Genomic DNA, 17,755 nt, shown 5'->3' with positions numbered 1-17,755 from the left:
AACTAAAAGAGAAGTTGGTACCAGTGACTTGGGTACTGCTGTGATAGGTCTGACCATGCTTTTGTTTGGAGTAATATGGACTTTGGGAGTTTGGGTTAGGAAAGCAGTGGAATATTTTAAGCACTCACTGCTTAATGGACCATACTAGTAGAAGCATGAAAGACAGTGGTGCTGAGTATGATTTGATGAACTGTGGGGGGGCTACCTCAAGAGGTTTCAGAGGAGAAGAATTTGAGTAGGTTGCTTAGAGATTGTTCTTAGGACATTTTGGTGAAAGAAGTGACTGCTTTTAGCCCATGTCTGAAAAGTTTGCCCAAGACTAAAGTTAAAAAAAAATTAGATTAATTCTGGTAGCAGAAAAAAATCTCAAAACAGCCTAATACAGACTTTGTCATGTGGTTTTTGGTGGTAACTCTAATAAAGATTTTTAACGAAAAGGAACTAAGGAAAAGCTTCAAGCTGGGTGTGATGGTGCAGGCCTTTTATGCCAGCACTGGGAAAGCAGAGGTTGGCGGATCTCTGAGTTTGAGGCCAGCCTGGTCTACAGAGCAAGTTTCAGGGCAGTCAAACCTAGGCAGTGGAGGTGGAAAACAGAAAGCTGGTGAAGATGTAATTGAGTGAGGAGGCCACATTCCAGCCCCAGGAAGCGGCAGAACTTGGCAGCTTCTGCCATGTGTTTCTGGCTTTAGAGTTAAGGATAGAAGAAAGGGGTTATGGAAATTGCCTCTGTACCTAAACAATGCTGCTGAGTCCAGGCATGTGTCAGGAGTGTCCCTGCGTGGAGGCTCAGAGAGGCCATTGCATGAAGCTGTGAAGTTGAAGCCTAGATTACATTGGAGACTCCAAGATATTAGAGATGCCAGCATCTTGGAATACCTGCTAAGGAGAGCTGCTAACTGGGAGGGGAACCAGTCCAAGAGAAGTGTGTTGCAGTCAACAAAGCTGAAAGGAGTTGGAGAGCTGCAGAGTGTTTCTGTGCAAAGTTTGGAGTTTGCCCATCTGGTTTTCACTCTTACTTTGATCCAGTATTTCCTCACTATGCTCCCTTCCCTGTGTTTTGGAATGGTAATGTATATCCTATGTCATTATATGTTGGAAGTATGTGATCTGATTTTCAATTTGTTTTCACAGGGGATTATAGTTAAGAGACTGCATGAATCTCAGAAGAGACTTTGAACTTTGGACTTGGAAACGTTGTTGAGACTCTGATAGACTATGGGGACTTTTGAAGTTGGACTAAATGCATTTTGTATCATGATATTGTTAAAGGTTTATGGCAACCATGTGGTGATATTTTGTGTATGCTCTAACAAATAAAGCATGCCTGAAGATGAGGAGGCAAATTCAGCCACTAGTTAGCCATAGAGGCCAGGCCATGGTGGCACACATGTTTAATCCCAGCACTTGAGATCTCATGCCTTTGGTCTCAGTACTTGGGAGGCACACATGCCTTTAATCCCAGCATTAGGGAGGTTGAGACAAGAAGTGATATGGCTGGGGGAGAAAGGAGCTCAGTCCTTTAGGCTGAAGAGTTGGTGAGGTGAGAGGTGGCTGTGGCTTGTTCCTTTATCTCTCTGGTCTTTCAGCATTTACCTGATATCTGGCTTTGGGTTTTTATAAGACAAATTAGGATTTGTGCTACAGGGCTAGGGAGTAGATTGTGGTGGTTTGAATGTATTTGATGTCCATAAGCTTCCCATAAGTTATAGGGAATGACACTATTGGGAAGTGTGGCTTGTTAGAGTGGTTATGGCCTTGTTGGAGGAAGTATGTCACTATGGGGTTAGGCTTTGAGGTTTCCTATGCTCAGGATACTGCCAAGGGAGTCAGTTGATTTCCTGCTGCCTCTGAGTCAAAATGTAGGACTCTCAGCTCCAGCACCACATCTGCCTGCATGCTGCCTTGCTCCCCACCATGGTGATAATGGACCTCTGAAATTATAAGTGAGCCCCATCAATTAAATGTTTTAATTCATAAGAGTGGCTGGCTATGGTGATGATGTCTCTTCACAGCAATAAAAACCTTAATTAAGATAGATGCTGATGTAAATAACTTTAGAAGTGGCTGAATATTATAAGAATAAAGTCAAGCCAGCTAGTGTTGGTACATGCCGTTAATCCCAGCACTTGGGAGGCAAAGCCAGGCAGATTTCCTTGAGGCCAGGCTGGTCTACAGAGCAAGTTCCAGGACAACCAGGGCTATTACACAGAGAAACCCTCTCTCAAAAAAATAAAAAAAGTAAAAAATAACTGACTGTACATAATTATTTGTTAATCATTTTCTCCATGGTGACACAGGTTAAAAGTTTAGAAACTACCAGCTACTCTGTACTCTGTATATTTGAAATGAAAATTTAAACAACTGGATGGCTAATGGTAGGGGACAGGGTTATTGCTTTGAAGTAAGAGATGTTTATGAAGCTAGAGGAAAAGGGAAAGGGGAAATTATAGACTAATGGATGAGACATGGAGGCACTGGTGTAAATTCATTATGTTAATATTTTAAAACAGGTAAAGATAGTTAAATGGATACATATTATTTTGATTATATATAGAAACATCTTCCTTTGTTCTTGTAGTTGAAAGAGTCTAAAATAAATAACACACCAATAGTAACAGGACTGTCACAAAAGTCTTTTTTTCCTAATATTTCCCTACAATTAAAGCAATCCTGTATCTTTTGAAAAATAATTGAATGTAAGATCAAAACAGGATATATTTATTTGCTGTGTTAAACATCTTCTTGATGTAGAAAGAAAGGTAGTTCTTAAAACAAAGCAAAAGTACAATGAGTGGTAAATAAGCACACCCAATGATTCATTGGACAGAGATTTAATGCATCTCACAGCACTCATCAGAGAAGCTTCTATTTGCAATAGGTGGGGATTGATACAGAGACCTGCAACTAGTCAAGGTCAAGTTACAGAGACTAAGAGACTGAGTAATGTTCAACCCTAAATGGGATATCTATCTGTCTGTCTGTCTGTTTTTGGAGTGTTTATCTTGGTAGTTCTTCGCCCTTTTTTCTTGGTTCCCTAATTTATTCTTATGCCCATTATATCTATAGAGTGGTGTGAAAAAATTCCCATCCATCCCACTCTATGAACGTGAGAAAGAAGAATTAGGTAATATGAGCTGGGTATATCTTTTTTTCCTCATGGAAATAATAACTATGATGTTTTTTGTTTTATGCTTCTAGTAATTCCAAAGACTTTCAGACTATGAAGTTTAAACACTGTAGCTTTAAAGCGTTAGTATTCTGACAGAAAATTAGCATGTCTTCCTTAAATGCAATTTCAAAGCATTTTAATACGTGCTTCTTTATTCTTTGATCTATGGTTTTATTTGGTCTCATTTTGTCTCTTGTTAAAGAATGTGTCTTATAATGAAAGTTAAGTCTAAAAGTAATTTATAATACATATATCCAGTTATTAACTATGAAGGACATTTCTCTTCCATGACATGAATTAGTTTTATATTGCCAACATGATAGAAAATTAGCTAAGTTGATTATACCAAGAAATTTACTTTCTGTTCCTAAAATACTATTGTTCAGTTGTAAGATCCAGCACTTTAGGGAAGGAACACCTAAGACAATTTACAGGGCAGAAATACAGGGCTTGGTTAAGTACTTTGGAGAACGAGTCCTTCTATGGACATGTATCACCACTATATTAAAAAATGATAGTGTCAAAAGGATGTCACTCCAAGCAGCTCTCATCCTTGTGATATCTGTTGAAAGATACATAGGGTGTAATGTAGAAGAGAAGAATTTATTACAGAATAAAGTGATGACAGTGGGAAATGATCAGTGGGACCATTGTTCTGATCTACATGTTTAGATAGGCTTTATATTATTTTGTAAAATCTCTGTCTAGGTGACTGAGAGAGCTATTTAGATGAACTGGTTAAGGGACAGGCAACAGTATGTGCTCACTCTACCTCCTCTAGTCTCCTTCTAGATCATAATCTTTTGTTCCTGGTACTTCAGAAAGTCTTGTATGATGATTCCCTTCAGGCTTCACAGCAGGCATGGAAAAATGATCCACGAAAAGATGAGAATGAAACTTGGCTCAGCCCGATTTTATTGTAACTGGTGTTGGACCAGGACTTTTAGAGTCTGGCCCAGATGATTTTACTTTAGCCATACTTTTAAGCACAGCACAATCTTGGAAAAAGTATTCTGATAACTATTAGCTCAGTCCCATGAGTACAACAAAGCTTAAGACATGTTAACACTGAAGCTCTTAGCAAGTATGTATGGTTTCATATGTAAGATCGTTTCTTGTTGACTTAGAAACAATGCTCAAAATAAGGGTCTAGGGAGCTTGACTGGGGTAAACACAATGCCTGTGGGTATCAGGATTAACCTGGCTCTAAGATAACATAGAAGTCACTTAGTCTGTTGTAAAGCACAAGTGACATCACTCATAAGAATGGGTTTTATGACTTATAAGCAATACTCAAGATTTAGGGGGAAAGGGTCTGGGATAAGAAAAAACATAAATCCTCGGAGATATGGACAGAAACTATCTCATTAGACAGCAAAGGATCACCAGGTTGTAAAACTACATCATTCTTAGCATTCCAGGAAGAGCAGCTGTGTGCCTCATTCCATTGAAGAGGTGAACTGTGTGTTTAACATTCCTGGCTTCTCCAGTGCTTATCTCTGTGCACAAGGCCTTTTTGCCCCCTAGAGTCTTGTTTTACTCAAGCCAGGGATCCCATTCTTTAGTCAAAAAGGCATTTAACTGGTGGTGGAAGGATAGATCAGCAGTTAAGATCACTGGCTGCTCTTGCAGAAGACTGGGGCTTGGTCTCCAGCATCTATGTGTCAGCTCACAGTCATCTGTATCTCTAGTTGCAGGAGATCTAATGCCCTCTTCTGGTCTCCGCAGGCACCAGGCACATACATGATGTGCAGACATACAGGCAACACAACATGCTTTAAAAAAATAAAGGAAACAATGAAATTTAAAAAACATAAATAAAAAGTAATATTACTGAGAAAAAAGAATAGGAAAGATGAAAATGAAAATAAATGCTTTACCTCCAGGAAGTGACCTTTCTTAATGGGCTTCAACACAACTCTATTACTTCCAATTTTGTTACTCTTGTGTAATGTGTACCTATAAATTTTGTATGATATTTCAAATCTAGGGAGGGGCAATTGTGATACTTCTCTTTACCTTTACCTGGCACTACTTTTCACTTATAAAATGAATGTGTTACCAGGGACATAGAAAGCAGACTATAAGAAAAGGTCCATCCAGAATGACTTTCCAGCAGCTAATTTGAAACTCTTAGAGAGACACAGTGGTATGGTGGCATCCTTGGATGGGAAAGAGAGTTGGATTTCAGGTAGAATGTACATTCTTTATTCAGTGTGCTAATGTTCACTACTATAGTCGCTAGGTTCCTGGAGACAGTGAGCCAGCTGTAAGGTGTGTACTTTGGAGTCCCGGCTAACTTTTATATTATTTCTCCAAGGTGTGGGTGTAGTAGGATAATATGAGTAGCTAAGGAATACATGGGAACCTTGGGAAAATTTTTTGTTGACACTTTTCTCTCATTGCTTCAGTTTGTTAGGAACCAGAGCTTCAGAGAAGGGATTTAATTAGGAGATATACATAAATGTATGTTTTCTTTTTCATTTAGCAAGATACATAGCTTTTTCCTTCTCAAATACTAGGCTTGACATTTAATAAATGCCATTTAGCCTTTCTCTCTGCTGAGACTTGTTTCATAAATTGAGGACACTGGGTAAATAATCTTAAATATTTACTGCTCCTAACAAATGTAAGTTATATTTATACATGCCTGTATAAAATATTTCATACACTTCCCTTGAAATATAGATATGTATCTCTATATAAATATAGATGCATATATGTTCGTGGATATAACATCTACTTGCAAACATAAAAATAAAATGAGCAGACAAGTACATATAGATATAGATATAGCTAAGCTAGAAGTGTGGTTGAGGTTAGCGAAAAGAGAAGAGGCAGAGAGGAAAAGATGAAATTCATTTTACACCATTTGCAAATGGAAGGGGCAATTGATAAGTTTTTCTTGGGCAAAGCTTTCCCCTGTTTTATAGATTTTCATTTATTGCCATAACTATAATTTGAAGGCATTTTATTTGCATTTTCATAGTCTTTTCTAGATTAAGAAGTGATATGTATAGTAAATTAGTTAGGCAGAAATGATTGTTGAGGAATACGACTAGGTCAAGTTCTCATTTGCTCACAGTGCCTTCTGTATGCTACCTCATTAATGTGCCTAAATGTTACACCACGTCGTTCCATGTTTTAAGCTTCTAGATGGAAATAAGAGTGGCTAATTCTTCTTTTATTTGTCGTGGTGTCTACTACAGTGTGTGGAACACAACAGGCACACAGTAATGTTACTTTAAAAATTAAAACAAAACCCTAAGAAGTGGAGAGCTGTAAGACAACATTTTAACTTTGAACAAACTAGTAGGTATACATTTCAACATGATGCAAAGAGGTGAAAACACACTCTCATTAATTATAAAGTTTTATGTTGGTAACCACTTAGTTCCTATGGTTACATCTCTGTGAAATTATAAAATAGGCACTTCAAGGGTTTGGGAACAAGAACAAATTGGCTGTTAGAGAATTCATGAATGCTAATAACTCATTTACTTATAATGCTTATAATTAATTGGTTTAAAATCATCTACTGCAGTCTTAAAATGAATAGGATATTTAAAGGTCACCATTGCTCTCAGCTCTCATTTAAATCTCTAATAGAACAAAACTACATTGCAGATATCAATTTAAAATAAGCCTTTTAAATTATTCTCTAGCTAAACTTGGCCCAAAATAGTAAACCATCTATTCATTTACTTTCTGTTAAATGTTGTGATCTATACTCTGTGATTAAGTTATTATAAAACCCTAATTTCTAATGTTTTGGATCACCAAGAAAATGCCTATCATTTATGAAATACAACAAAGTGGAATGAATTATGTGCATAGCAAGATAATTCCTTGTTACGTGTTTTACAATGAATCTTCACTTTTCTCCCATCACTGCAAATGCCGACTGATATCATGTGCTAAATCATGTTTAACACTAAAGATATGAAATTCAATTATAAAGACCATTTATCAATGGCAAATATGGCTTCAGAAAATAAATCTCAAGAAAAACAATACAGAGCAATACATAATGAAAACAGAAAGAAATGGTTTTTGCTTGCAGTTTTTATTACAGCATGACACAAGATTTCATCAGGCTACTAAGAACTATGTGATTTAATTTTAAAACATTAAATGCATGACTTATTCATTTCTGGAATTTTCCATGTAATATTTTTGGACTCTTATTAGCTGCAGGAAACTCTAGAAAGTAAAACCTCTTGCAAATTTTCACTAGAAGTGTGTTGCCAGGTACATTCATGCTATCAAAATGAGGCATTTGTGATTTTATAATTGTAAATATTTAAATATGTTGTTATTGTTTCATTACAGAAATTTTCAATAAGTATCACTACCAGTGCTGCTATATAGATGGGGCTCCACAACTGAGTAACTTTGGGAAATTATATATATCCCTGCTTAGCTGTGGGCACTCTATTAGAAGACCCTCTACAAATACCTCCCCCTCCCACATACACACTCACAAGGAATACAGAGATGCAATTTTAAGGTTACTTTATGGTTTAGAGAGATAGCGCAACAAATAAAAGTGCTTGCTACTCAAGCCTGATGGCCTGAGTTCCATCTATGGAACTCACCTAAAATAGCCAGGTGTAGTGATCCATGCCTGTAATCCCAGCATTCCTACAGGGAGATGGGAGGTGGAGACAACCTCTAAGTCAGGTATCCTGGAGTATATACAATACAGAAGAAACATCAAGAGAGACTCTGCTTTAACAAGTGGGAAGGCAAGAACCAACTCCCAAAAGTTGTCTTCTGACTACATACATACATACATACACACACACACACACACACACACACACACACACACAGAAAGAGAGAGAGAGAGAGAGAGAGAGAGAGAGAGAGAGAGAACATGGCACATGTGCACTTATACATAAATTAAATGATTACTACTTTATAGATTAGGCTTAATAAGAGATTAATAACTGATAGTAAATATCACATTATATATGATAATATAATATGGGCTATGTGAATATGATCATTCCCAAACTATGTCATTGCACTATACCTACCCTTGTGATGCTGTTAGATAATCATGTGCCTACACCATGACATGGAAATAAGGTGAATGATATAGTCATTAAGACATAGCATTAGACAGCTACAATTAAGGTTACTTGAATATAGCATTACACTGTTGACAGTCTGATAACCAAGACAACCTTTAAGTAGAAATCCACTGGACAAAGGGATAATTCATATCCCAGGTGTTATGGAGGAGGATGGCATGAAATTTCATTATGCTGCTTAGAACTATGTGCAATTTAAAACATAAAACTTATGAATTATTCATTTCTGGATTTTTCCACTTGAATTATAGTTTGTCAAGGCAACAGAAACTGTGGAAATTAATACTGCAAATAAAGGGAATGTTCTATATAGTGTTTTTAACAATATCTTTCTAATTTTTTTTCTGTAATCCTGTATGAATGCAGCAAAATAAACCTACACATTCAATCATGACCTTAATATGAAAACCAACTGCTTATCAAAACATCAAAAAACTATTTAAATGCCATACATATATCAACAATATGTAAATAGCCTTAAAAGATGAGCACATAAATTTTTCAAAGTTGATTGTGTGGTATTTCCCATGTCACATGTTCATCATACAAGACAATTTTTGATCTTCTCGGGTAGTGTTGTCTCAAATTTGGGTGGGCTGTGACTATTGTAAAATTTATGTAAATTATGTGATATTGTAAAATTTTGAGACTAGTTTATAAGAAGTGACACATAGGAAGTGGTATTTTGGGACATCTACTTAGAATCCTGAGCTAGAATGCAAGCATACAACTGTCTTAAGGTCTCTATGAAGAATCATGAGACATCTCAAAAAAGTACTATGTGGAGCCTCCAGATGGGAAGTCCCTGAGGATATGTGCACTAAGTGTAATGCCAAGCTGTATTAATCCTCCTGTAATTCTGGCTCCAATCACCATCCAAATGCAATTCACATAGGAGACATTGAGTCAAACCCTTTCAGGTGTTCTCTTGCTGATATTCATGACCCACAGACTCTTTGGTGAATAGGGAAATGAGTGGTGGTGTTCTAAACCATTAGGTTTTGCTGTAATTTGTTTTACAGCATGAGGAGCTGGTACATTGGGTTCCATTCCATAATCTTTATCAATTCTACCACTATTTTTTTTGTGTCACAGGAACCCAGCCACAGCTTTTTGATATTTTGCTCTTGAATTAAAGGAAAAATAAGGAAAAGCAGAGAAACTATTTCAGAATTTACAAACTTTAGGATTTGTAGTAGACAAGTTGCATACTTGTTCTAGGAGCATTATTGTTAAGCTATTTGAAGTATTGGCGTTACATTATTTCTTGTGTTGTTTAAAATGAGTATCAGACATTTTGGCACCTGTCAACTTACCATTTACTGCTTACAAAATCCTTATTGTAATTTTAGCAATGTAAAATGTTGTGTATTCTTGGGTAGAATCCTATTTGTTAAAAGCACCCGTAATATTATTAATGAACAATCAGATTTCTGTAAAATACATATTCCAGGGGGTGGAGAGATTGTTCCATGCTTAGAGAACTTGTTATTCTTCCAAAGGATCCAGATTCATTTCCCAGAACCCAAGCATGCACATCAGTCAGCTTAATCATTACCTGTAGCTCCATTTTCATGGAATCTAAAGCCCTCTTCTGGCCTCTTCATATATCTACACACATGAGATATACCATACATATGTTGAGGCACACACACATACAGATAAAATATAATAAATGAATGTTTCTATGGTGGAGTGAATAAGAATGTCTTTCGTAGGCTCATGTATTTGAATGTCTGGTTCCTAGTTGGCAGTTTATCTAGGAAGGATTAGGAGGTGTGACCTTGTTGGAGGAGGCATGTCACTAGGAGTGAACTTTAAGGTTTCAAAAGCCCACACCAGGCCCAGTCTCATTCTCTCTTTGTCTGTGTATCAGGATGTAGGCTCTTAGCTACTGATCCTGAGCCATGGCTACATGCCTGCTGCCTTACTCCCTGATATGACGATCATGGACCGACTCTCTGAAACTGTAAGGCCACAATTAGAAATTTACTTCATAAGTTGCCTTGGTATAGAACAGTAACTAAGACTACAGAGTGACTTGTTTGTACTACAGAGTGGCTTGTTACTATGACAGGCCTGAGTATGTTGTTCTTTGGAGGGATATGGAAGATATCGGGATTTTGGACTAGGAAAGTGAATGATTTAAGCAGCACTTAATGGGCCATTCTAATAGGAGCATGGAAAACAATGTGCTGTTTTCCATGTGATGTGAGTGAGCAAGGTGTATTGTGGAAGCCCAGCTTGGGTAGTTCCAGAGGGGAAGAATTTCATCAAGTGGCCTATATACAGTTCTTATGATATTTTGGCAAAGAATGTGGCTGCTTTCTGTTCTTGTCCAAAAACTCTACCTGAGGCTAAAATGGAAAGTTTTGGACTCATGTCTTTAGCAGAGGTGATTTCAAGGCAGCCTAGCGTCGGCCATGTCATGTGCCAAGTTTCTCATTAATAGCACTAGTCTCTGAAATTCCTTCTCCAGAACTTATATTTATCTTACATTTAAGGTAGCCCACACCTTTCTTTATCAGACAAAATCAGTCTCTTTAAGTTCAACTTCATGCAAATTTTCAGGACATGAGGAAAATGAAGCTACATACCTGCCCAAAATATTGCACTCATGGCCCCTAACCCATTTTCCAATCCATTAAGCCCTCATTATTGAGTAGCAAATAAAATATCATTTGATAATTATAGTTTGAAAAATATACAGCTTGACTATTTCAGGCAAACTTGTCAATTAGTGAATAAAATGTATTGAATTCTCTTTATATCATCAAATACAGAATTAAACTCTAGGAACAGAATCTCTGTGAGTTTGAGGCCAGCCTGGGCTACCAAGTGAGTTCCAGGAAAGGCGCAAAGCTACACAGAGAAACCCTGTCTCGAAAAACCAAAAAAAAAAAAAAAAAAAAAAAACAAACAAACAAACAAAAAAAACCTCTAGGAACAGAAAACAAAAAGAAGTTGAAGACACTTGTGCCTTTATGAAGATATCCTGGGAAGCTTTTTTAAAGATGAGAATTCTTGCATCACCACTCCAAAAATTCTAACATTGTAGATCTTATATAAAATCAAGAAAATGCAGGGTGTGGTAGCCTTTATACCCAGGCAGGTGGATCTCTCAGTTTGAGGCCAGACTGGTCTACAAAGCAAGGTCCAGGACAGTCAGGATTACACAGAGAAATCCTGTCTCAAAAAACAAAACATAAATAGCAACAACAAAAAAATTCAGAAAACTTCATTTGCAATAATCCTTCCACGATAATTCTGGTGCAAGTGATCCTTGGATCAGTTCCTTTAGCTCTATAGATAAGTACATTGAAGCAAGTGATTTTCAACATAGTACATTGAAATCTTCTGGGAAATTGATTCATACCTTCCATTTAATATCTTGTTTATCGCTTATTGAATTCACTCCCAGTATTAGCTCAGATAAAAATCTTGGCATGAGACTATCAATTTCTTGATTTCAGTTTTCTTTGGCATTGAATAAAATTTTATTGTGAAATGGCATTTTCAGAAAAGAAAATGAATGGAACAGGAAACTATCATGGTAAACAAAATAAGTTAAGAAAGAGAAAACATGTTTTGATCATAGATTCTTAAAAACAGTTTTTATGTGATGTTATTGAGTGTTTTGCCTGCACATATGTAAGTGCACCCCACATGTATGCCTGGTGCTGAAGGAGTTCAGAAGAGGGCATTGGATCCCCTGAAACTGGAGTTACAGTTATGAGCTGCCATGTGAGTGTTGGAAACCAAACCCATGTTTGCTAGAAGAGCAACAAGTATTCTTAACTGCTGAGCCATTTTTTCAAGCCCCATTGTTTTATTTTTTAACCTAGATTATATTTGTGTACATATCTATGTGTATGCTAGGGCATAGGTCATGAAACTGGGAGAGAGAGACCATAAGAGTGGTAGAAAGATCTTAGAAGGAAAATAAAATAAAAGAGGGCAGTACACTACATGCGACATAAAGGCAGAAGAGAGGCATTTGAGGGTGTGTAAAAAGATAGGGGGGATGGGATAGGGGCCATTGAGAAAAAATGTGTTAAACATTATAAAAAACTATTCTTTTGTATACTAATTTAATATAACAAACTATACATGCTTAGTTATTTTTAAATATGTTTATTTTGTATGATCATGTTTGTGTGTGCCTGTGTGTGTGTGTGTGTCTATGGACGTGTCAAAGATATATGTGGAGGTGAGAAGACAACTTGCAGGAGTCTCTTCTTACACGATTTGGGTCCAGTTACTTTAGCTCAACTTTCAGGCTTACGTATGAGGAACCCTCATCTGCTGATCCATCTCTCTGCCTGAAAACATAAACTTAGTTCTTTTTCATGGAAAGAACATGCGTGTAACCTCTTTGTCTGTTTTTGTTGTTGTTGTTGTTGACAAAAGTGTCTGCTCTATCGGAACCTCCCACCTAGGAATTACTTAGAAAATGTCCACCCCCAATCTTTGTGTCCAGAGATACTGATTAAGCACTGTCGTGGTTTGAATGAAAATGGCCCTCAAAGGGAGTGGCACTATTAGGAGTTGTGGCCTTGTGGGAAGAAGTGTGTCACTGTGGGATCACTTTTTCTCAAGTTTCCCCTCAGTGTGACAGTCAGTTGACTTCCTATTGCCTGCAAGATGTAGCATTCTCAGTCCCAGCACCACGTCTGCCTGCACGCCACTATGCTGCCCTTCATGATCATAACAGACTGAACCTCTGAAACTGTAAGCAAGCCACCCTCAATTAAATGTCTTCTTTATAAGTGTTGCCGTGGTCATAGTGTCTCCTTACAGCAATAAACCCAAACACAAGTGTGTTTGCTGTAGAGCTCAAGTTTCACAGATAAAAATGTCCCCTTAATTATTATGATCTATGTGAGTTATGGTCTATACTGAGAAATGTTTATTTCAACAGTGCAAAAAGTACCCCTGTTACTCTTTCTACTGTTGTATCTCCAGTAATGCCACACTCCAAATTCTTTAGGTATCCATTTCTCTCTTATTTTTAAAAATCTGACTGCTAGGGACTTGAGCCTTTCCCCCTTTCTAATTCTCCAGTACCACCCCTACTCTTTTCACTACAAGTTATCTATTCTGTACCCCAAGCATCTCTTCACTTCCTGGTTAAACAAATGAAGTATCAAGTCAGGGTTTCCTCATCATGATTTAAGGTCTTTCTCAAAAAAGAGTACATTAGAATGTGATGGAGAGACCTAGGGATCTGCTTTGATTTAAGAGTTTTCCTAATTCAGTCTCTTGACAGTGATCATGGAGCAACACTGGAAAAATCAATATTATAGAGGATAGGTATATGGTAGTGAGATGGAATCAGGTTCAAATCCCAGTGTAATCACTTTTTTGCTATGCTGATGCTTCACTGAAAATATCATCTTGACTTTGTTTTTTCTTGTCACAGTACTATGGTTTTTTTTCCACACATCCTTTCCTAACTTGAATAAAGAAAGCCCCCCACCAAGCAGTTCTGTATTAGTTACTTTTCTATTGCTGTAATAAAAACTAATACCAAGGCAACTTATAGAAAGAAATGGTTTATTTGGACTTAAATGGTCCAGAGGGATAAGAGTCTGTCAGGCAAGTGGCAGGCATGTAGTCAGGAGCAGGAAGCTGAGAGCTCACATCTTGAAGCATGATCACAAAGCAGAGTAAACTCTCAAAACCTGATCCAGTAACATACTTCTTTCAACAGGGCCATACCTCCTTAACCTAATAATGCCACTAAGTGGGAACCAAACATTCAGCTGTCAGAGGCTACAGGCACATCTCATTCAAGCCATCATATTGCAGTCAACATATTGGCCTCAACAGGCTTGTGGCCATATCATAATGCAACATGCATTTAATCAAACTAGACTTTTACAGTCCCAACAGTATTTATGTGTATGTCCAGAGTTTCTTCTGAAACTCACAACAATTTCTTAACTGTAACCCTATATAAAATTTTAAAAAAACCAAATTACATATTTCCAACAGAAAATGACATACAATGTACTTTATAATTCCAAATGGAGGAATGGGGTCACAGCTAAGAAAAACTGGACCAATTCAAGAGAAAACAGAAGGGCAAATACCAAATCCTGGAGCTTTATGTCCAGTATCAAAGGCATGAAATGGCTCCACTCTTCCAGCTTTGCTGCCAGCTTCATAATGATCTCTTTTGGGCTGGATTCACTCCGTCTACAGCTCTCTATGACAGATACCTTGTTGCATTGCCAAGATCTATCTCGTGGTCTCCAACTCAACCTAATTATACTTTCAGCAACATACTTCCTCCAAAAAAAACGTGTTCTAACCTTGCCAAACAGTTCTAAAAACTGAATATAAAGTATGCAATGTCCAAGACTATGAGGGACATTCTCATATTTGCAATATGGCTCAGATTCCTTGATGTAAATAATCTGAGCAACAATGACAGATTATTTCATTTGGGCCTGACCTAGCTCGTAACAGACTTAGAACTAATCACAGCTCTGATGAAAAGAACTCACTGTAAAGTACATTTGCAAAACCCACATTCATCTATTTTTCTTTTGTATACCAGAATTGCTGACTCCAGAAGACATCACAGTTTTTTAGTAGAGGACATGAGATCAGAGAAAGTTCCACAAAATGGCTGTATTTGATATGTGTCTTTAACGGCCAATATCCACTGTCATGGATAAGTCAGATAGAAGTGAAAAATACGAAGAAAAGCATGAATGTGTAAGGCAGTGGTTATTGAAATATGTTCTCCAGATTAGTAGTGTCACTACTACCTGCAAATGTATTCACAATGCAGAGTTTCAGGCTCTGCCCCAGACTTAATTTTATTATTAATTTTTAAAATTTATTTTACATATTAACCACAGTTTCCCCTCACTCCTCTCCTCCTGTTCCCTCTCCTCACCTCCTTTCTATCCCCCATCCACTCCTCAGAAAGGGTAAGGCCTCCCATGGGAGTCAATAAAGCATGGCATATCAAGTTGAGGCAGAACTAAGCTCCTCCCCACTGCATCAAGGCTGAGTGAGTTATCGAACCATAGAGAATAGGTTCCAAAAAGCCAGCTCATGCCCCAAGGACAGATTCTGGTACCACTGCCAGGGGCCCCTCAAACAGACCAAGCTATACAACTGTCACCCACATGCAGTCTTTGTACAGGTTCTCTGCAAAAAATTTACCTCCTCCCTTATCCAGTTCCTAAAAATTATTATTACGTCATTCATTTGCAGTGATGAACTGTAGTTCAGTGGTAGGCTGTAGACTTGAGAAAGATAAGATGATTTCTGTGGTGGATTATCTATAAGGATCACTCACTAGCTAAGAAACTCGCTTCTGCGGACTAGCTACATAGAGTACATGGTACAATTTCATGCTTCAGTGCACTGACAAAATGATGACATGTCATGAACCCTCAGAATTACTTGAGAGTAATTGGAACTGAACTTCAAACCTGTGAACACGTAGTAAAGGGTGGCTATACATTAACCCTTGTGTCACTTGCTTTAAATCTATTGGTATAAACCCCTGCCTACCAAGTAGTCATAATTATCAATTGAAGCTGCTCTGCTTACAAGATCCAAATTATTTGTAAAAGATTGACTGTCCTATGATTATGGCGGTCTTGCCCATTTTTCTTAGCTCTGTTGTATTATGACAATCCTCCATTAGTGATTTTGCCTTCCAGTCCACATTTGGAAAAGTTTGGAAACATTTTTGGTTGCCAGAACTTTGGGATTTATGATAGTGGCACCAAATGGGTCTGTGGGGGGGCGGGGGATGTTGCTACATATCCTACTTGTATAAAACAGCTTCCTACAACAAGGAATTGCCTAGTCCCAACATCAGTAATGTCAAGATTGAGTAACTTTGTCCTATGTGAGAGGAATTGTTCAACTAGGGAGAGGCTTCTTTAATTTCCCCACCATTACTGGTTTGCTGTTTCAGCTACACTAGGACTTAGGAAACTCAGATAGCTGGTTAAACATAATTTCTCACGTGTGTATATGTGTGTTTCCATGAGTGTATTTACGGAAGAGATTGACATTTAAATTGGCGAGCTGAGTAATGCACAGTAGCTGCCACATGCAACGTGGCTGGGTGGATGGGAGTCATCAAATCTGTTCAGGCCCTCAATAGAGAAGTCAGGTAGACTGGGAGGTTAAATGAACTCTGCCTAATAGGTCTAGGTGGGACGATGACCTTCCGCCCTCTCTGCTTCTCATGCTTTCATTCACATTTGGACAGGAATAGCTGACTTTATTGTGTTTTTGTCTTTGTGTTTCTTAACCCTGGACTATGCTATTAGTTGTGCTCTGTTTAGGAAGGGGACATCACTGACTGACTCTATAATCATGAGTTATTGTCTTACTCTCTTCATATATAGGTATGTGTGCTTTCAGTGTGCATACTTCATGTTGTTTTACACATACACATGCACACACACACACACACACACACACACACACTCCTTTTACTTTTCTTTTTTGCAATATTATCTAGTAATCTTTTAAAAATCAGTACATATGGATCTGCCTTATTCTTTCAATATTAGCTTAGGTTTCCATTATGTGTGGAGCTTTTGCTTCACCACAGTTCCCACAGTTACATATGTCTTGTCTGCTATGAACTGCAGCTGGCCAGTGGACTTCCCCATGGAGAAAACAGTGGGCAGTGGGATTATGGGGAAAATAATAACTCTCTAGCTAAGAGTTGTATTCAGATCATCAGCAACTGAATCTTTCTCTCCTAAACCATCAGCCCACCCCACTCAACCCCCCACCCAAAGTATTTTCCCTTTGCATTGCCACAAAAGCCTTCAGGCTATAAGTTTTTTGTCTGCCTTGCTCCTGAAGAATGTCTTTGATATTCTCCTCAGTGTGATTTCATTTGGATTAATGTATCTGAGGGGGAGAAAGGGAGGAAGGCCCTCAGTGGGATTTGCCCCAGAACCTGCCCATTCACCTTTTCTATCCATGCTTCACAGGAGACACTGTCAGGTGCTTTTAGATGTAATTTAAATGATAATCAGGCTTTTGGAAACATAAACAAAAAGGAACTTGGAAAATTCAAAACAACAAGCAAAATGCAGTTAACAGGAAGCTGAATAGAGGTACCTGACTGTGCAAGCTGACAGAAAAATAAGGTGTTCCAGGAACCCCAGGCTCAGAGGGATTTATTTGAATTGTTAACTATATTATTCCTTATTCCTGTCTTTCCCAGTTTTATTGGTATGTGTTTATTGCATCAAGAAAAAGGGCAGCAGGCATGAATTACTGGTTCAGGTACCTGCACAGCATCTACTGTGTCTGCATGTCTGCAGACAGTCAGCAAGCACGATTGCCTATCAGTTTCTATTTTCAACAAAAGCAGGGTGGAGTGTGACATATATGACCATTTGAGAGAGAAATGGCTCAAAGTAGGTGTGGTAGCCTGGAGGGGGAACCAGAGAGAGGGAGGGAGAGGGAGAGGAAGAGGGAGAGGGAG

Source organism: Peromyscus californicus, unplaced genomic scaffold, assembly GCF_007827085.1.
Source record: "Peromyscus californicus insignis strain IS unplaced genomic scaffold, ASM782708v3 Scaffold_10__1_contigs__length_136768540, whole genome shotgun sequence".
NCBI classification, from domain to species: Eukaryota; Metazoa; Chordata; class Mammalia; order Rodentia; family Cricetidae; genus Peromyscus; species Peromyscus californicus.
Note: the sequence above shows the minus strand (reverse complement) of the source record.